At 42.1% G+C, this 18318-nt stretch overlaps 1 long non-coding RNA gene across 1 annotated transcript in view; it reads right to left on the bottom strand.

Annotated features, from left to right (window-relative positions):
* Window positions 1-18318, bottom strand: part of LOC145717983 (uncharacterized) — a 101563-nt gene that overhangs the window by 15895 nt on the left and 67350 nt on the right. The window contains exons 3-4 of the long non-coding RNA XR_014141505.1: window positions 8792-8901; window positions 7907-8002 (exon numbers count right to left, since the gene is read on the bottom strand). This is a non-coding gene — a long non-coding RNA (uncharacterized LOC145717983). The remainder of the gene's footprint in view (window positions 1-7906; window positions 8003-8791; window positions 8902-18318) is intronic.

Below are 18318 nucleotides of genomic sequence, written 5' to 3' on the forward strand. Positions count from 1 at the left end.
CCTGAGGAACTTCAGAATGCAGCTGGACAGTCATTTCAGCCACACGGTAATGCTGCACGTTTTCTAACACGTGGACCCAACAGCAGTCACAGATGAGTGTCACTCTTTGGTGCACATGAAGTTTTGGATTCCTACCTGCTACTATACTCGTGTCACTTGAACTTCGGATGTGCGTCCGCGGAATGAGAAGCTTGTTACCAGGCCCTGGTTGTGTTGCTCCTGTCTCCCATATTGACCAGAATTAGGGGTGTTCGGGGCCCCTTCTCTGTTTGTATGGTTAATAGAGTGCTGATTCCATTGCACCAGCAGAGCCCACATGAACTCAGAGAGCCAAAGGTTAAAGGAAGACCACAAAGGTAATCTCCTCTATTTTCCAGGTGAATAAACTGAGGCCCAGAATTGCTACAAAGCTAATTTGAGTAGAAACCAACAATATGCCTCTACAATGCCAGGCTTGTATCCTGGTAGGAAAGGGTCCCTATGCAGTTTTCTAAAACGCCCCTTATACAGAAGACATGAACGGACATTTCTCCAAAGAAGACATCCAGATGGCCAACAGACACATGAAAAGATGCTCAACATCACTCATCATCAGGGAAAGACAAATTAAAACTACAATGAGCTATCACCTCATACCTGTCACAATGGCTAAAATCAACAACCCAAGAAACCAGTGTTGGTGAGGATGCAGAGAAAGGGGAACCCTCCGGCACTGTTGGTGGGAAGGCAAACTGGGGCAGCCACTGTGGAGAACAGTATGGAGGTTCCTCAAAGTTAAAAATGGAACTACCCTATGACCCAGCAATCGCACTACTGGGTATTTACCCAAAGGATACGAAAGCACTAATTCAAAGGGATACGTGCACCACTATGTTTATAGCAGCATTACTTATAATAGCCACATTATGGAAGCAGCCCAAGTGTCCATCAATAGAGGAATGGATAAAGAAGATGTGAGGGGTGGGGGGGTGTGTGTGTGTAATGGAATATTACTCAGCCATCAAAAAGAATGAAATTTTTGCCACATGGATGGAACTAGAGAGTTATAATGCTAAGCGAAATAAACCAGAGAAAGACAAATACCATATGATTGCACTCATATGTGGAATTTAAGAAACAAAACAAATGAACAAAGGGGGGAAAAAAGAGACAAACCAAAAAGCAGACTCCTAACTCTACAGAACAAACAGATGGTTACCAGAGGGGAGGTGAGTGGGGTATGGGTGAAATAGGTGATGGGGATTAAAGAGTACACTTACCACGATGAGCACCAAGTAATAAATATATGGAAGTGTTGAGTCATTATATTGTACACCTGAAACTAATGTAACACTGTAGGTTAACTACACTGGAACTAAAATAAAATTTTAAAAATAGGGGCGCCTGGGTGGCCCAGTCAATTAAGCATCTGCCTTCAGCTCAGTCATGATCTCGGGGTCCTGGGATCGAGCCCCGTGTCGGGCTCCCCACTCAGTAGGGAGTCTGCTTCTCCCTCTCCCTCTGCTGCTCCCCAGCACTTGTGCACTCTCTCTCTTTCTCTCTCTCGGATAAATAAATAAAAGCTTTTTGAGGAATTAAAAAAATAAGTACTTAAATAAATTAACTGAAAGCCCCTTATAGGGTTGCACCCACCAATGACTGCAGGAAGCTTTAGTGCCCTATGGGGTTGTCATTACTCCACACCAGTGCAAGGGACCTCCGTGGGAGGCAGCAATGACCAAAATGTGTCATTTAGCTGAAAGAAGGTAGGTTGACAATGCAGTCGTTTGGAAAACCATTTAATTTCAGTTGCTGCCAACTTCAGGTAAGAAGCATATACACAATCACCTAAGCCAGGAGTACCACTTAATATTTTTTCTAAGTATTTAAATATTACCACTTATTGGTGATTACCTCTGCATATTTGTAGGAAAACAAATAAAATGAAACCTATTACTGGGATATTAAGCCACATTTTGTTGTGAGGAATTTAAATAAATTTTATATTTCAGTCTGCCAACTATGTTATTTCTTTCTAGTTTCTGAATATAAGTAATTAAAACAGTAATGGGTCTGTAATCAAAGTTTATATTAGTATTTGGATTATTAAAGTACTGAGAAAATGATTTCCCACAAAACACATTTTTACTTAACTAATTAAATAATTTCCCATTTTACGCTAGGATAAGAAAAGAGAGTAGAAAATAACATTGAGGTTTCTAACGTGAGGAACTCAGAGGATGAATTCACATAATTAGAAATACACTAATAGCTGTGGGGAATTGTTTGCAAAAAGAACTGTAATAATTTCCCCTCTCTCTCCATGCCCTTGACACTGACTCTTGGCCTGCCCATGTGACTTGCCCTGGTTAATGAAACAATAGCAGATGTGACGTAAGTCAAGAAGACTTGAGAAGTACTTGGGCATCGATCTCGGGAGCTCTATAATCACAACCATGTGAATGAGCCCAGGCTAGCCCACTGAATCATGAGGGACACATGGCCAAGTCAATAACCAAACACATGAATGAAGCCATCAGGGATGAGCCAACCTCAGCCTAGGTTACCTAGACCAGAAGAACAGCCAGGCAAATATGAAGAAATTATCAATATTTCGCTTTTTAAAAAATGTCTCTTAAGCTTTTAAAATTCTTGTAAATGTTATAAAAGGTATCATGCTTCAAACACTGCATTTATAGAGAGAGAGAAAAGAAAAGATTAAACAATGTATAGCTGAGTTTCTTTGTTCCGTTTGCCATAAAATTTATTGGAAGAATTGTGTACACTCATTACGTCTCCTTTCTCCTAAATATCCTCAACCTTTCATTGGATTTCTGTCTGCTCCACTCTCCCGAACCTGCTTTGAGAATGCCAAACTCCTCTGGCCTATCACTCTTGCCCTTTTCAGTGTCCTTGCTGACTGTGCCTCTTCTTCCCAGTCTCTGAAGGTTGAGCATCTCGGTCTTCTTTTCTATTTTTTTTACACTACTCCCCTGTGTAACTCATTCTGTGCCACAGCTTTCAACGCCGTGTGTCCACTCCTGACTCCCACACTTGTATCTCCGACCCTGCCCTATCTTCTGAATGCCTGGCTTCAAGAGTCAACTACCTACTAGACCTCCACCTGGGTATCAAACTAACATGTCCAAAATCAGACTCTTGATGCCCCACCCTGGACACCCAACATTCCCTTCCGACGGCTTTCCTAGTATCAGTTACTAGCATCTCCATCATTCAGACCAGACTAAAGGATAGAAACTGTCCTCGATTCTTTCCTTTCTCTCTCCCTTTAGGCAATCTGTGTTAGTTCTATGCCCAAATATATCACGTGTGCATCCTCTTTTCTCCACCTCCTATTTTAACATATTAGTTCAAAAGACCTCCGTTCCTTTTATAAGCTACTACAGTAGGCTCCTAAATAGATCCTGTTTTCATTCTTTCTCTACCCTAGTCTGTTCTCCAGACAGCTGCCAAAATGATCACTTAAAAACATCCAACACGACTCTTGGTTTCGGTTCAGGTGATGATCTCAGCATCCAGGGATCGAGTCCCTGCATCCGGCTCCCTGCTCAGCGGGGAGCCTGCTTCTCCCTCTGCCTGCCACTCCCCCTGCTTGTGTTCTCTCTCTCTCAGATAAATAAATAAAATCTTTTTTAAAAATTGAACATATATCATATTCCCACCTTGCTTAAATCCTCCAATGACTTTAAGTTTCACGACAAATAAAGTACAAACTCCTTACCGTATAATTAGCCCCTGCATTCCTCTCTGACCGTGTGTAACTCCCCCACAAGACTGTCAAACCCAGGGGTGCCTGGGCGGCTCAGTCGGCTCAGTCGGTTAAGCGTCTGCCTTCGAATCAGGTCATGATCCCAGGGTCCTGCGGGGAGCTTCTCCCTTCCTCTCTGCCCCTTCCCTGCTCATGCTCTCTCCCTCAAATAAATAAATAAAATCTTAAAAAAAAAAAAGAGGGCGCCTGGGTGTCTCAGTCGGTTAAGCGACTGCCTTCGGCTCAGGTCAGGATCCCAGGGTCCTGGGATCGAGTCCCACATCGGGCTCCCTGCTCTGCAGGGAGTCTGCTTCTCCCTCTGCCCCTCCCCCCCACTCATTCTCTCAATCTCTTGCTCTCTCAAATAAATAAATAAAATCCTTAAAAAAATTAAAATTAAAATTATAAAATAAAAATTTAAAAAAAAGAATGTCAAACTCATGAATTTTGCTTTGATTATATTTTTGCTTGTTGCCAACAGTCAATTCAATAGGCATGTATTAAATGATTGAACAGTCATAAAGTGAATAAATGGCTGTATTGGTACTGGTGTTTTTGATATCATCATTTTTTATTTAATATACCAGAAGTGTATGAAATACATATGCTTTAAAAACTTAGTAAATGTAAGTACCTCTAACATGAAACTCTGCAGTGACAGCCACCAGCAGGCTGGTCAGTGGATGCCTCCATCGAACTGGGGAATCTCAATGGGAATTATGAAATCGTGGAGTTATAAAATAATAGTGACGTTCTCCTAGATTTCCCATGTATTTATATATTATAAACAGTAGATGTGGGCCAGTATCTTCATACACAGCGATAAGAAGCACAGGATTTAGAGTTGGGCTGGAGATTTCCATTTGACTATCCAGTCTACTCTCTACCGACCCATATTCCATTCTGTGCCCTCAAAACGGAACTATCTCATCTTGTGGCTTAGGGTTGGGTGTGGTCAATGGAAGCATTAACAGGAGATTGGAAGGTGGGAAAAGAGTAAGGACATGGAAGGTGGGAAAAGAGTAAGGACAGAGTATTTACTCCTCTTCTGCTGGACTATGAGTTGCCATATCCTTCTATCAAAGGCCATAAATTCTGTCTGGTGGTCCTTTCCACAGAGCTACTCTCCCCTGGTTCTGGTCATTCTTTCCTCCCTCTGCTCCCTCATGCTGACACCATCCCTTCTTTGAACCCTGCCCCCACCTTTGTAAATGGCCCCTTTCTTAACTCACCTCGATTACCCAATTTAAATGTGCGATATGGTTTATGCCGGGCCCCTGAATGGTACAGTAATTGATCCCAGACTTGGCCCTGAGACACAGAGCACTAAAGTGGCATTCTGGGATACAATGGGTCACAGATTTGAGGAGTGCGCAGAGAAATTCCTGGGGACATCGGGAATCCCTGGGGATTCAGTGACATCGCAAAAATTCAAATGATCACACAGTGTAGGTGAAGGGCAAGGTTCTGTGAGAGCAAATGGTTGTGTAGTTTGATCACCATGCAGTGATAGTGATCATAAAGAGCGTGGATCAGCTGCTGTTTCGCATTACCCCACAGCTCCAGCGCCCCGAGGCCTGACATAACCAGAAGCACAGAGGCTCTGGTTTCTCCCCCACCCCCTCAGACTCACATGGGGAAGGACGCTACGTAGCCTCCCCCGCAGGTCTTCCGAAAGACTAGGCGGCAGAGGCCGGAGCTGCAGAGGGTTGAACCCTCCATATGGTAAACTCTGACCAATGAAAGATAGGAGGCAGGAGGAGGTCGGCAGACACCTTCCTCTTCCTTTTTCCTTCCAAAAGACGGGTTCCCAGGAGCAGTGGCCGGCGAAGCCCGTCTGGAGACAAGTCGCATGGCCAAACAGTCAGCTATATTTTTCTCTTGAAGGTCTGGCCAGGCTTGTTAATGAATCACCTCGCATTGGCTTTCCCTGCTTCTTTGCCTTGCTTTCCCTTTTCCCTCATGGTTGCTGCCCTGGGATTGGACCTCTCAATTAGGGGGACATACCATCCAGGTTTGCCTAGGACTGAGGGGGTTTCCAGGATGGTTGACGATCAGTGTTCAAACCTGGACAGTCACAGGCAAACCCCACTGGCCATAAAGCATTAGGATTGAAGCGCTGTTTTCTAAAGAATCCTAGGTAAACCGACTGGGACCAGTGGGAGTAGACCCCCGGAGTGGATCGTAAGGCTAGATGGAAAAGAGCCTCAGGTCACCGAAGCACTCTCCTGTGACGCAGAGTTCAACTCCTGGCAGGGACACCTGGGACCGGTTTTAATACATTGCTGGGATGGTTCTTGAAGCTTCGGGCAGACACGATGATGGCCGATGGCAGACAGGCTGGGACTGCCTGGCAGAGCACAAAGAGGTCTCAAGGTCGGGGGGACGGGGTGGAGAAGGTGGCAGTGGATTAACAGAACTGGAGAGCCACTGTCCCTGACTTTGCGGGGGCCACAGGACCCTTGCTTTATTAAAGGAATAAGGAATGCACTCTCGAGAAGGGCAGTGCTTGCTGTGAGAAATTCGGTGTAGCCATCCTCTGCATACCAACCTTGAAAATAAAGAGATGCTGCCACGAAACCCCAGGCTTCCTAATATGAACAGAGATGCTGGGGGTCGGCTCCCTGGCCCTCCGGTTTCCACTAGACGGGAGCACCAACAGGAGACCAGGGAACTCGGGGGGGTTATTCACCCAGCGCCTCCCTGCAGCGTTGCCACAGGCTAGCTGCATCCCCATGGAAGGTCAAGGCTCCTGTAAGCCAGCCCTCTCCACTCAGCCTTTCTGCCTCCAGGTTCACTTCCTCCCCCCTTCCCACGTTAGTCCTAGGAAGCCCTTGTTACTAGCTCCAGGAAACGATGCTGTGACTGTGGGCTTCCCAACACCCCTCTCTACTGTGTAAAGAATCCCTTTCCTTAAATTGATTAATTTGACTGTACCATCTGTTTCCTGCCAGGACCCCATATACGCTTAGAACACATTTGGAAATTTTTCCCGGAAACCTTGGAGGGAGGAACCAGGTGGCTAGGGAAAAGAAATGGGAGGAAAATTTTCCAGTGTACACTTTTTGAATTTAGAACCACAAAACTCATTACTTATTTAAAAGAACATTCCATACTAATGTACACCTCTTTTTAAAATTTTATTTATTTATTTGAAGTGAGTTCTACGCCGAACATGGGGCTTGAACTCACAACCCCAAAATCAAGAGTCCCATGCTCCCCTGACTGAGCCAGCCAGGTGCTCCTCATGTACACTTTTAATAGCGAGGTTAAGTCTATGAAAGACAGCGGGGACATGATGTGGCTTTGCTATCGTAAGCTTTGAACATGTGACACAGGATTTCCAGTTCTAGAAATTGATTCTCAAAAAAGAAGTTAAGGTACAAAACTTCATGTACAAGGAGGATTCACTGCAGCCTTTCCTTATATGAAAGAACATTTGCCAACAATGTAAATGCCCAACAATAGGGGCGTTTGGAGAGAAACATAGGACAAACATCTCCGTAGCCATCAAAGATAGTGTTTTTAGAAATATTTTGAAGAACACAGTAGAATGTCATAATAGAAAGTTATAGGGCAGAAAGAGAATACAAACGAGTGTGTATAATTTTGTAAAATGTGTGTGTGTATTAATCTCTATTTTACCAATGAAGGCACCTAGGCAGAGAATAGTTAATACTTGAATGTGTTCAAGTTTATAGGACTTATGAATTTGGATTTGGGGGGCTATGAGTAACAGAATGTCCAACTTAAAGAACTGAAACAAGAGAAGTATTTACTTTTCTCACCAAGAATCTGAGGGTGGACAATACTAGGGTTATTCTGGCTGCTCAATTATATCATTAGAGACCCATATTCTTTCTCTCATTCCACTCTGTCACCTTCAGTGTGTGAGCTTTTTGTCCTCAGGTCACAAAATGACTGCTGCAGCTCCAAATGTCACATCATCACAGGCAATGACCCAAGCAGGAAGGCCTTAGGAGCCAATTGGGTTCTATCAGGCTCTTGGTCTGGGTTAGCTCTTTGCCATGGCTTGCACCCACGATACAACCCAGGGGTTTTCCAAATATATCTGCACTGCACAATGGGCTGCCTTATCATAAACTGGACTGCTCTTGCTTAAATGACTTGAAACAAACCCAGAAATAAAAGTCAAACCTGTAATGGATTCTCTTCATCTGTAAAATGAGTAGGTTGAACGAGATCATCTCTGAGGTCCCTTCCAGCTCTGCTGGGCTCTGATGCGAAAAAAGCCTGGCAGAAAACCCACCAAATTATTAACTGTGGTTAATTTGGGATAGTGAGATTATTCATTTTCTTCTTTATGATTTTTCTTCTTGCCCAAATTTTCTGTAATGACTATGTGTTATTTATGTAATGAGGAAATACATCATTTTTTAAAATATCATAAATGTTCTAAACTAGGAAACTGTTTTAAACTAACTTTACAAATGTAATATGTGGGGTTTTTTAAGTTTGTCGGCCAATAGTTCAGCCTCTTTTCTTAAGACTTATTCCCATACTTTGACCACCCCGGTGTATAGGAATAATTGTCATCTGCAGTTTTAGTTATGGGCATCTTAGTAAAATAGTGGACGTAGGTAAGGGCAAGTGGTAAGCAATCTATTTCTTCTCATGTGAGCCTGACTGCCTTAAACAACTGAAATTCCTCCAAGAAAAGACACAGAATATGTGGGTAAACTCACGATGCATTTAACTACCTGTAAAACATAGTTACAAATCAGGGTGCCTGGGTGGCTCAGTTGTTAAGTGTCTGCCTTTGGCTCAGGTCATGATCCCAGGGTCCTGGGATCGAGTCCCACATTGGGCTCCCTGCTCGGTGGGAAGCCTGCTTCTCCCTCTCCCACTCCCCCTGCTTGTGTTCCTGCTCTCGCTATCTCTCTGTCAAATAAATAAATAAAATCTTTAAAAAAAAAAAAAAAAGAATCCCAGAGCTTTTAAAAAAAAAACATAGTTACAAATCAGAGGATTGTGAAAGTAATCACATCTAGATTTATTTCCAAGACTCTCAGAACTGCTTACCAATCTTTGTACTTTGTTTCTCATGGAAACTGAGTTGTCTTTCAACAAATTCCAAAGGTCTTTGGGTCTAATGCACCTCACAAATTCCTTACCATTCATGAGACATGGACCTGTTAAAAAAAAAAAAACAAAAAACAAACAACAACAACAACAAAAAAAACCCAAGAAGGCGAGTGAATGTTTTTATTGGCAACAAATACCGTCAGTTGAGTTTCCTATAGTGACAGACTCACTTCATTCATTTTTGAGAAAATGTCTGTCAAATACCCACATCAGAAGCACTGTAGTTTGTCTCTATCAGTCTTCTTTTTTTTTTTAATTAAGTAGTCTCCACGCCCAGTGTGGAGCCCAATGCAGGGCTCGAACTCACGACCCTGAGATGGAGACCTGAGCGGAGATCAAGAGTCTGACGCTTAACTGACTGAGCCACCCAGGTGCCCCTATCAGTCATTCTTTCAAGTAAAAATGGTGCTCTCCGAACAAAGCAAAGAATTCAATTCACAGCTCAAACAATCCCACAAGTCCTTTGCTTGAGACAACCACCATCCTTTGGTATGCCGCATAAAATCTGTTTCATTAAAAAAAAAGATATGTGTTTGAGGATCGAAATTTAACAAAATTAACGATTTTTACTGCATATTCAAGGACACTGTAAGTGAAACTGCCTTTTTTTGGCAACTATGTGGAGATAAGAATATAATGTCTATTAGTACAGGATGGTGTCAGTGCCTTAATTTGTGTTAAGAAGTTAGCAGTTTTGCCCACATTTGCTTTTGCACCAAGAATGCATTTGCAACACAGAAAAAATGCAAATAAAGTCTCGGTATTATTATTTTGACCTCATGGGACTCCCAGGGGTCTGCAGACCACACTTTGAGAAACCACTGCTCTCGACTATGGACAGGTAAAATTCAATTTTAAAAATAACTAAATTAAGAAGGGAAATAAAACCAGGACAAAAATAAATTATATTTGTGAATTAATAAAGTAAAAAAAAATAGACTCTCATCCCTTAAATAAATATATTCTACATTATCAGTGATCTCTGTAAGTTAAGTCTTGGGTAATAATAAATGAAAAGATACTTTGGATTCTTATACATTTTTTCTAAAATAATTTATTTTTCTTACTAGGCAACATTCTATCACCCTACCAAATTTTCAAACACATTATTATGCTAGTTTGTTAATTATTCTCCCTACCCCATCCCCACTCCACCCTGAGTTTCTTGAGATTAGAGACTATATATTATTCATAACTGAAACTAACACTTTGCACATAGTAGGTGTTCCATAGATGTTTGTTTTACTGAATGAATATATTTATCAATCAATCAAGAAACAATATGAGTTTTTAAAATTAAAACTGTAGGGGCACCTGGCTGGCTCAGTTGGTAGAGCATGTGACTCTTGATCTCAGGGTTGTTATGTTTGAGCCCCACACTGGGTGTAGAGATTATTTATAAATAAAATCTTTAAAAAATAATTAAAACTGTATGCAAGCTAGTTGAAATAAGAAGCTAATACATAATTTTCTTCAGAGGCAGATATATTTAAAGAAATTACCTAAAAATTTATCTCCAGTGAGTTTGTAAAGTATTGCCAATTAAAGAGAATTTTGCCCAACATAACTTGTAGTCACAAAATTATTTAATTACTTCATTTTTCTCTATTCTTATTTCTTAGTCCACTAAATATCAAAAGCAGAATGTTTGCAATGCAGACATGAAGTCTCGTGCCCTGGGAATCGAAGTCTAGCTTCAGACTATCAGAATGATTTTTTGCCACATAACAAGCACGGAGCCAAGTCTAAAACACCCACACATAAGCAAACACAAATGCATGCAGGCGTGCACGCACATCTCAAAACATGGAGGACAGGAAACAAGGCATATGACAAATGCACCAGAAGATAATAAGGGGTGGATGGATGTGTGCATGTGTCTGTTTAGAGGAATGTAGTATGGTTCTCAGTTTGGTAATGCTATCTATTCTAGATTTTTTTTAATTTTCTTTTTTTTTATAATGAAGGATTTTTTTTTAAGATTTATTTATTTGAGAGAAAAAGCACAAGCAGGGGGAGGAGCAGAGGGAGAGGGAGGAGGAGACTCCCTCTGAGCAGCGAGCCTGATGCAGGGCTCGATTTCGGGACTCCAGGATCATGACCTGAGCTGAAGGCAGACACTTAACCGACTGAGCCACCCAGGTGCCCCTTTTTGAATTTTCCTTAGCAATTTTAAGAAACTAGAATGGACCACAGAGGTCACTGGTCCAGTTCTACCAACTTACAGATAAGAGAAAGATGCCCAGTGAGCTTAAGTATAACCTTTAAGACAATATAAAAACAGATGGGTTATTTTATTGACGCTTGGGCTCCCCTCCCAATGTCCCCCACCCCCGCACATTTTATACATGAATGAAGATTCAGGGATTGTGTCTATTATGATCTCCAAAAGAGTGAGATTGCTTTTTCTAGATTTGCTTTGATTCATTATTAATGTTTGGTCAGCTGTTTATGAATGAGGCCATCTCCTTGATCAAACCCTCATTTGAATAATTTTCAAAACCAATCATTTCAGGTTAAGATACAGCTACCAACAGCATGTAGCCTGTATGATTGCAACTTGGAAGGGGTTTCTAAGGTACAGGTCACTGTTTAAAGAGATACTGGGGTGCCTAGTTGGCTCAGTTGGTGGAGCATGTGATTCTTGATCTCAGGGTTGTAAGTCTGAGCCCCACGTAGAGATTACTTAAAAATAAAATCTTTTAGGGGCACCTGGGTGGCTCGGTAAGTTAGGTGTCCCTCAACTCTCAGATTTCGTCTCAGGTCATAATTTCAGCATCGTGAGATCCAGCCCCACGTTGGGCTCAGTGTTGGACATAGAGTCTGCTGAAGATTCTCTCCTTCCGGGGCACCTGGGTGGCTCAGTCAGTTAAGCGTCTGCCTTCAGCCCAGGTCATAATCCCAGGGTCCTGGGATCGAGCCCCATATCAGGCTCCTTGCTCAGCGGGGAGCCTGCTTCTTCCTCTCCCACCCCCCCGCTTGTGTTCCCTCTCTCGCTGTCTCTGTCAAATAAATAAATACAATCTTAAAAAAAAAAAGTCTCTCCTCTTCCCTCTGCCCCTCCAGCTCCACCTCCACATGCACACGCACGCACTCTCTTTCTCTAAAAATAAAATAAAATAAATTCTTTTAAAAAAAGAGATATTACAGGGTGCCTGGGTGGCTCAGTTGGTTAGGCGACTGCCTTCGGCTCAGGTCATGATCCTGGAGTTCCAGGATCGAGTCCCGCATCGGGCTCCCTGCTCGGCGGGGAGTCTGCTTCTCTCTCTGAACCTCCCTCCTCTCATGCTCTCTATCTCTTTCTCTCTCTCAAATAAAAAAAAAAAAAAGAGAGATATTACAGTGGAACTTCATCATATATTCATTTAACTTATGTGAATTAAGCTATATGCATTAAGCAAAAAAGAATCAAATAGAGAAATAATCATTTAAATATTAGCTACTTGAATATATTCAAATTTAAATAAATTGGTATTTAAGTATCAGGTGATTCTGACCGTTTCTTTCAGTGAGATATGAATCTGATGTTCTCTCAGTTGGTCTCTGGATGTAGCAGCTTAACAGAGGATCATTCGATCAATGTTTAATGAGGAATTACTAAGTGCCAGTACTGTTCTACGTTCCAGGGATACAACACTAAGCAAGATAAATAAGGTCATTTGGAAACTACTTGATGTGGGCTGGTTTGCCAGAGTCACTTTCTCAATGTCTCCACTTCTGGCCTTAAGAGTTCCCATTTGTGCTAGACCGCCGAGAGCGTGTGTCTCTTGCAAATCTCCCCCTGCCACCCCCCAACCCCACCCCGCTCTCTCGCTCATACTGTTATTTTTACCTGATGCTTGTTGACCTGTGGTGAGGGGCAGGAGACAAGAACATTCTCTGATGGTCTGATTAAACCTCATTCTTAAGAGTCTTCGAGTCTCACAAGTGCTTTTGACTCTCCAGCTGCAGTTTTGCCCTAGTACATACTCTTTATTTTCATTTATTCATTTATTTACATATTTTTTGTTAGTAATCTCTACATCCAGTGTGGGCTCAAACTCATGCCCCAGAGATCCAGAGTCACATGCTCTTCGGACTGAGCCAGCCAGGCGCCCCTCCCTAGTACATATTCTTGCCTTTCCTTCGGAGGTGGAGTTGCTCTTTTTCTTGTCTCTTCAAAACTACACCGGGTTTTCACCAGTGCCCTGTGAGAACTACTTGTGTCGTGTGTCCCCCATAAATGTAGACTTTCGTTCCATAGGGGAAGTAGCAAAGATGGGCTGAGCAAAGTTTCAGAAGTGGCTTCGGTTCTCTGCCAGCCAGCAGCTTGATGGAAGCTTTGTCACCATTCTCCCCGAACTTCCCTACGAATGCCTGGTGGCGCCTGTGGAGGAAAATCCTGCAGGAGGATGAAGTCTTCAAACTAGCTCACACTTGGCCTTGAGGAATTCTTTAAAAACAGTTGGCTGAGTCCTCTTACCAGCTTATATGGAGTCCAGCAGCATCTGCCCCACATCAGCAAATGTTCAGGTCCTCTATCCCCCTGCAAGAATTTGGCACTCCTCAGATTTTGGATAATGTGGTTGCCCTATAACCTCGGTTTTCTGGTTCATTCAAGAAAAATCACTACTTTCCAGTTTGTCCAGATTTTCCTTGTTGTATGAATGCAAGAGACTCTCATGCAGCTCTCTACACCTCTAAGCTAAAACCAGAAGACCTTACTGGAGGGTTTTAAGCAGCGTAGTAATATGATTGAATTTACATTAAAAGCTCAATGGGGGCTCCTGTAGAAGTCTGAGGATAGGACAATGGAAAAGTACAGAAACCAAACAGAAAGCTTTGCATTTGTTCCGATAAGACATGTTGGCGGCTTGGGCTTAGCTGCTAGCAGTAGAAATGGGAAGGGTGGATATTTCAGGACATGATCTTTTTTTTTTTTTAAGATTTTATTTATTTATTTGACAGAGAGAGACACAAAGAGAAAGGGAACACAAGTAGGGGGAGTGGGAGAGGAAGAAGCAGGCTCTCCACTGAGTAGGGAGCCCGATGCGGGGCTCGATCCCAGGACCCTGGGATCATGACCTGAGCCGAAGGCAGACGCTTAACGACTGAGCCACCCAGGTGCCCCTTAGGACATGTTCCTGAGGCGAACTAGAAAAGATCTGGTGATGTGGGGTGCATTAATCAGGATCCACTCCGGAGACAAAAACCACAACAATAATTTGCAATGGGAAAACTTAGTATAAGTAATTATTAACTAGCAACAGGGGCTTAACTACTACTAAGAAGAGTGAAACTAGCTCTGTAAGAATGGCAATGAAGCAGCCACTATCTCAAAAGGCTTTGGGAGAGTAACCAGAGAAGGAACAAACGGGGAGAAGGGCACCAGTTCAGAGATTCAGACCTTGCTGGAGAGGGTATGGTCTCCTGGATGACCGTGAAGTTCACTGAGATGCTCCGAGCCTGGGATGACATGCAATAGGCCAGTATCTGTGTGCCAGAGACACTCACTACAAAGCTGCCTACTGTGATGCTCACAAAACTCATTAGTTCTTAGATTTGGTGGTAAAGTCTAGTGAATATACCTGCACTTTGACCCAGCAAATTCCATTCCAGGTATTTACTCAAGAAAAATGAAAACATACGTCTACAAAAAGGCATGAAAGAACTTTGTGGGAAGATGGAAATTTCTCTATCCTGATCACAGTGGTGGTTACAGTGCGTATACATTTGTCAAAAATCACTGAACCTTAAACTTAAAATCGGTGTTGGGAGAAGGAGGGGGCTCTTGGAGATAAAAGACAGAAGAAAGTGCGAAATGGTTGTCTCCAATTTGGGAATGAATTTACAAGAGAAATATAATACGATTAGCCAGGACTACTGAAGGCTTACTAGATATTTGCGGTAACAAATTTAGAGAGTCCTCAACAGAAGTTGTGTCATTTTTTCCAGCAAATTTCAGCTTCTCAATCACTGATACGGAGTAGACGGATAATTGACTATATACAGGGTTAGAATTTTGCTAGGAGAACATGATGAGGGTAAGAGAGACAAGGGGTTGGGGCATCTGCAAGACAGGAGTGATTTTAGTAATGATCCAATGGATTAGAAAGTGAATATTTAAAGATACAGAATGTGTGTTTCACATAACATGGCCTCAAATGCAAGCCAATTATTTCATCTGGGGCTCAAAAGAAAATTAACAGGGACGCCTGGGTGGCTCAGTCGGTTAAGCGTCTGCCTTCGGCTCAGGTCATGATCCCAGGGTCCTGGGATCGAGTCCCGCATAGGGCTCTCTGCTCCGCGGGGAGCCTGCTTCTCCCTCTGCCTCTGTCTCTCATGAATAAATAAATAAAATCTTTAAAAAAAGAAAATTAACAATCTCTCCCAATAACAGAGGGAAAAATGTTTGCTTTGATTGTAAATGGGAACTGCCTAAGGGGTATCCATTGGCAATTTTTTGATTTTCTCCCTTACACATTAACTGGGAAACCTAACCCCACAAATACATGTGGCTTCACTAGAGTACAGCAGTTACTGATTGCTTCAAAACAAACCACCCTAAAACTTCTTGACTTACAACAACAGCCATTTTATTTGCTCAAGATTCTGTAGGTCAGCAACTGGGGCTGGATTCAGCTATGTAGTTCTTCTGCGGGCCTTGCCTTATGTAGTTTCAGTTATCTGGTGGTTCAACCGGGACTGAATGGTCTAAGACGGCGTCACTCACGCGTTGGCAGTTAGTGTTGGCTATTCACTGGGCCATGAGTCTCTAGCTGACTGGCCCGGGCTTGTTTACATGAAAATTGGATTCTAAAAGCAGCAAAAGAGTAGGCAAGACCCAATGCACAAGCACTTTACTAGCGTCTGCTTGTGTCCCATCCGCTAAGGTCCCATTGGCCAAAGGAAGTCACATAACCAAGCCTAGCGTCTCTGAAGAGGGCGGGGCGGGGACGGAGACTCCCCAACGGCAAACAGGGACGTGTAGTGCCTGGAGGGCTGGTCATTTAACTATCAACCCCAAGGAGATTAGGAGCAGTGTTCTCTTCCTACAGCCAGCAAATAACAGCTAAAACTAAACAGAAAAGTGAACCAGTCATGCTTCCGGAGAAACAACATTTTCCTAAGAGTATTATAACCTAGTCTAGGACGTCTGCAATTTTTCTCAATGTCACAAAATCCTAAAGACAATCAATTTGAAAATCCATGTGTCATCAAACATTTTGAGAAGAGAGAGGTCGTACAATTACATGATGATAGTGTTCAGCGGCTTCGAAAACTTGTTAACTTGGCCCTTAAGCTTTGAATGAGCATATTTGTAGACAGGAGTTTGAACCATCTGACCTTTAATGTTCTTTTCCAGTACTGAGATTTTTATGATAAACCATTTAGTAATCAGTCTATTACAGCTTGTTCTATCTTGGCTGAGAAAATGCCCTTTTTTCTTACAAGCTTATACACATACGCCTCTGCATAAAGCCGAGCTCGGAGACAAATGACAGTTCTGTTTCATAATATTTGTCTCCTGACAGAAGAGGACCAGCTCTTGAGTTATTGCCTCATTAGTGAAAAAAATCATTGACAACTCCCAGGATTATGGGAATGGAAATATTGAAACTTTGATTTACAAGGGCTATTTCTGACTTTCATTTTTCTTTGAAAACCAGAAACTTGGCTTTCTCTGCCCCTATTCCTAGATTAGTGGAAAGGCTGTAGAAGGAAATGTTGAAGGTCAGAAGTAGCAAAACAATTTTGGGCACGGACAGAGAAGAAAAAAAGTAATCATTATCGTGTTTCATGATGATGAGAACGGAAAATATAAATAATTGTCATTGTTCTCTAAAGAATTCCCGCGTAGAGTTACAGTGCTTCTCTCATAGGACATGATGAAAAGAGAGCTTGGCTGACCCAGAATTAGATCCCCAAGTTTTTCATTCGCTCTGCTAGCACAACAAAGTTTATGGGCAACTTATAATTGCCTGAGTGCCCAAAGGTTATGGATCAATCACTCAGACTGCCAGTCATGCCAACGCCCGAGCCTGGGAATAGTCAGAGAGGCTTGGGATCTTTCTTCACTAAGGCAAGATGGCTTATTGTTAGATTTGGAGAAAAAACAGAGTGAAAGGAAAATGCTATTGACATACTTAGTGAGAAACATCATTTATATCTGACAGTAGCACATTTTTAATAATGAGGCCAGCAGGGAAAAGACAGAGAGGAGGAAAGATCTTACAAGGAGAGTTCTGCTCAGCAAGCCAACTCAGCTGTGTGAAGTGGACCCAAAAGTCCATGGGGGTGGGAGGGAGAATATATTTTAAAAATGCAGTGCGCAGCGTTCACATTTATTTTCAGGGGGAAAAAAATGCTTGAGAATCAACCCCACTCACTAACTTCACCTCATCTCACCTCATTTATTCTTGCCAGCTAAAATGTCTTCGTTACACACATCTGAAATCTTTTTTTATAACGGAGCTTGTTTTTTTCCAATTGTTCAAATATTCGACATCACCTTTTTAAAAAATGGAAATTTCACTTTGCCACAGGTTGGTATTAGGTTGAGTCATACGGGATTGCCAATATTCTACTATTTCTGGCTCTAAAACAGCAACCTCATATTGTCTAGTTTCACAGGTGTGTCTATAAGTAAGTATACAGTAGCTATGTGATACTTTTGGTGTTTTATATTTGTAGGGATAGGATGAATTATTTAAGAGGTGGGCCTGAGACTTATTAGACAAGCATTTGAGAAAAAGTAAAGTAGGAGTCCTACATCAATCCATATACAAAAATCAACTCCAGGGGCACCTGGGTGGCTCAGTCAGTTGAGCATCTGCCTTCAGCTCAGGTCATGATTCCAGGGTCCTGGGATCGAGTCCCGCATCGGGCTCCCTGCTCAGCCAGAGCCTGCTTCTCCCTCTCCCTGCCGCTTCCCCTGCTTGTGCTCTCTCTCTGTGTCAAATAAGTAAATAAAATCTTAAAAAAAAAAAAAAAAACCTTTAAAAAAATCAACTTCAAATATTACCATTTCGCTAAATGTTAAAAATATACAAAATGAAGAGAATTTGGATATTTACATAATTTGGATATTTACATAATTAAGTGCAAAAAGCACTTATCAAGAAAGCATAGGAAAAACGCCATAATAAATTTAACTAAGATTTAAGTGCCAAAGCATCAATACATCTCTTTTAGAAAGTCTGTAAATAAAATTAAAGCACAGTTTTAAAAGTGGGGAAAGTAGTTGCAACATATATAGTGGAAAAAAGCTGAGGCCCTTAATATCTAAAGAACTCTTAGCTATCAATAAGAAAGATAAACGTTCCAATTAAAAATGAGCAATTTCCAAAAGGAGACATACAAATCCCAGTAAACCTCACAATCAAAGATAGGGCAATTGCAAACATTAATGAGATATCAAGTATCACCTTGAAATTAATAAAGTAAAAAGAATGACGCCCCAAGCATCAGTAAGAATACAGGAA

Source organism: Leptonychotes weddellii, chromosome X (assembly GCF_054177405.1).
Source record: "Leptonychotes weddellii isolate Sample4059 chromosome X, ASM5417740v2, whole genome shotgun sequence".
Classification (NCBI taxonomy): Eukaryota; Metazoa; Chordata; class Mammalia; order Carnivora; family Phocidae; genus Leptonychotes; species Leptonychotes weddellii.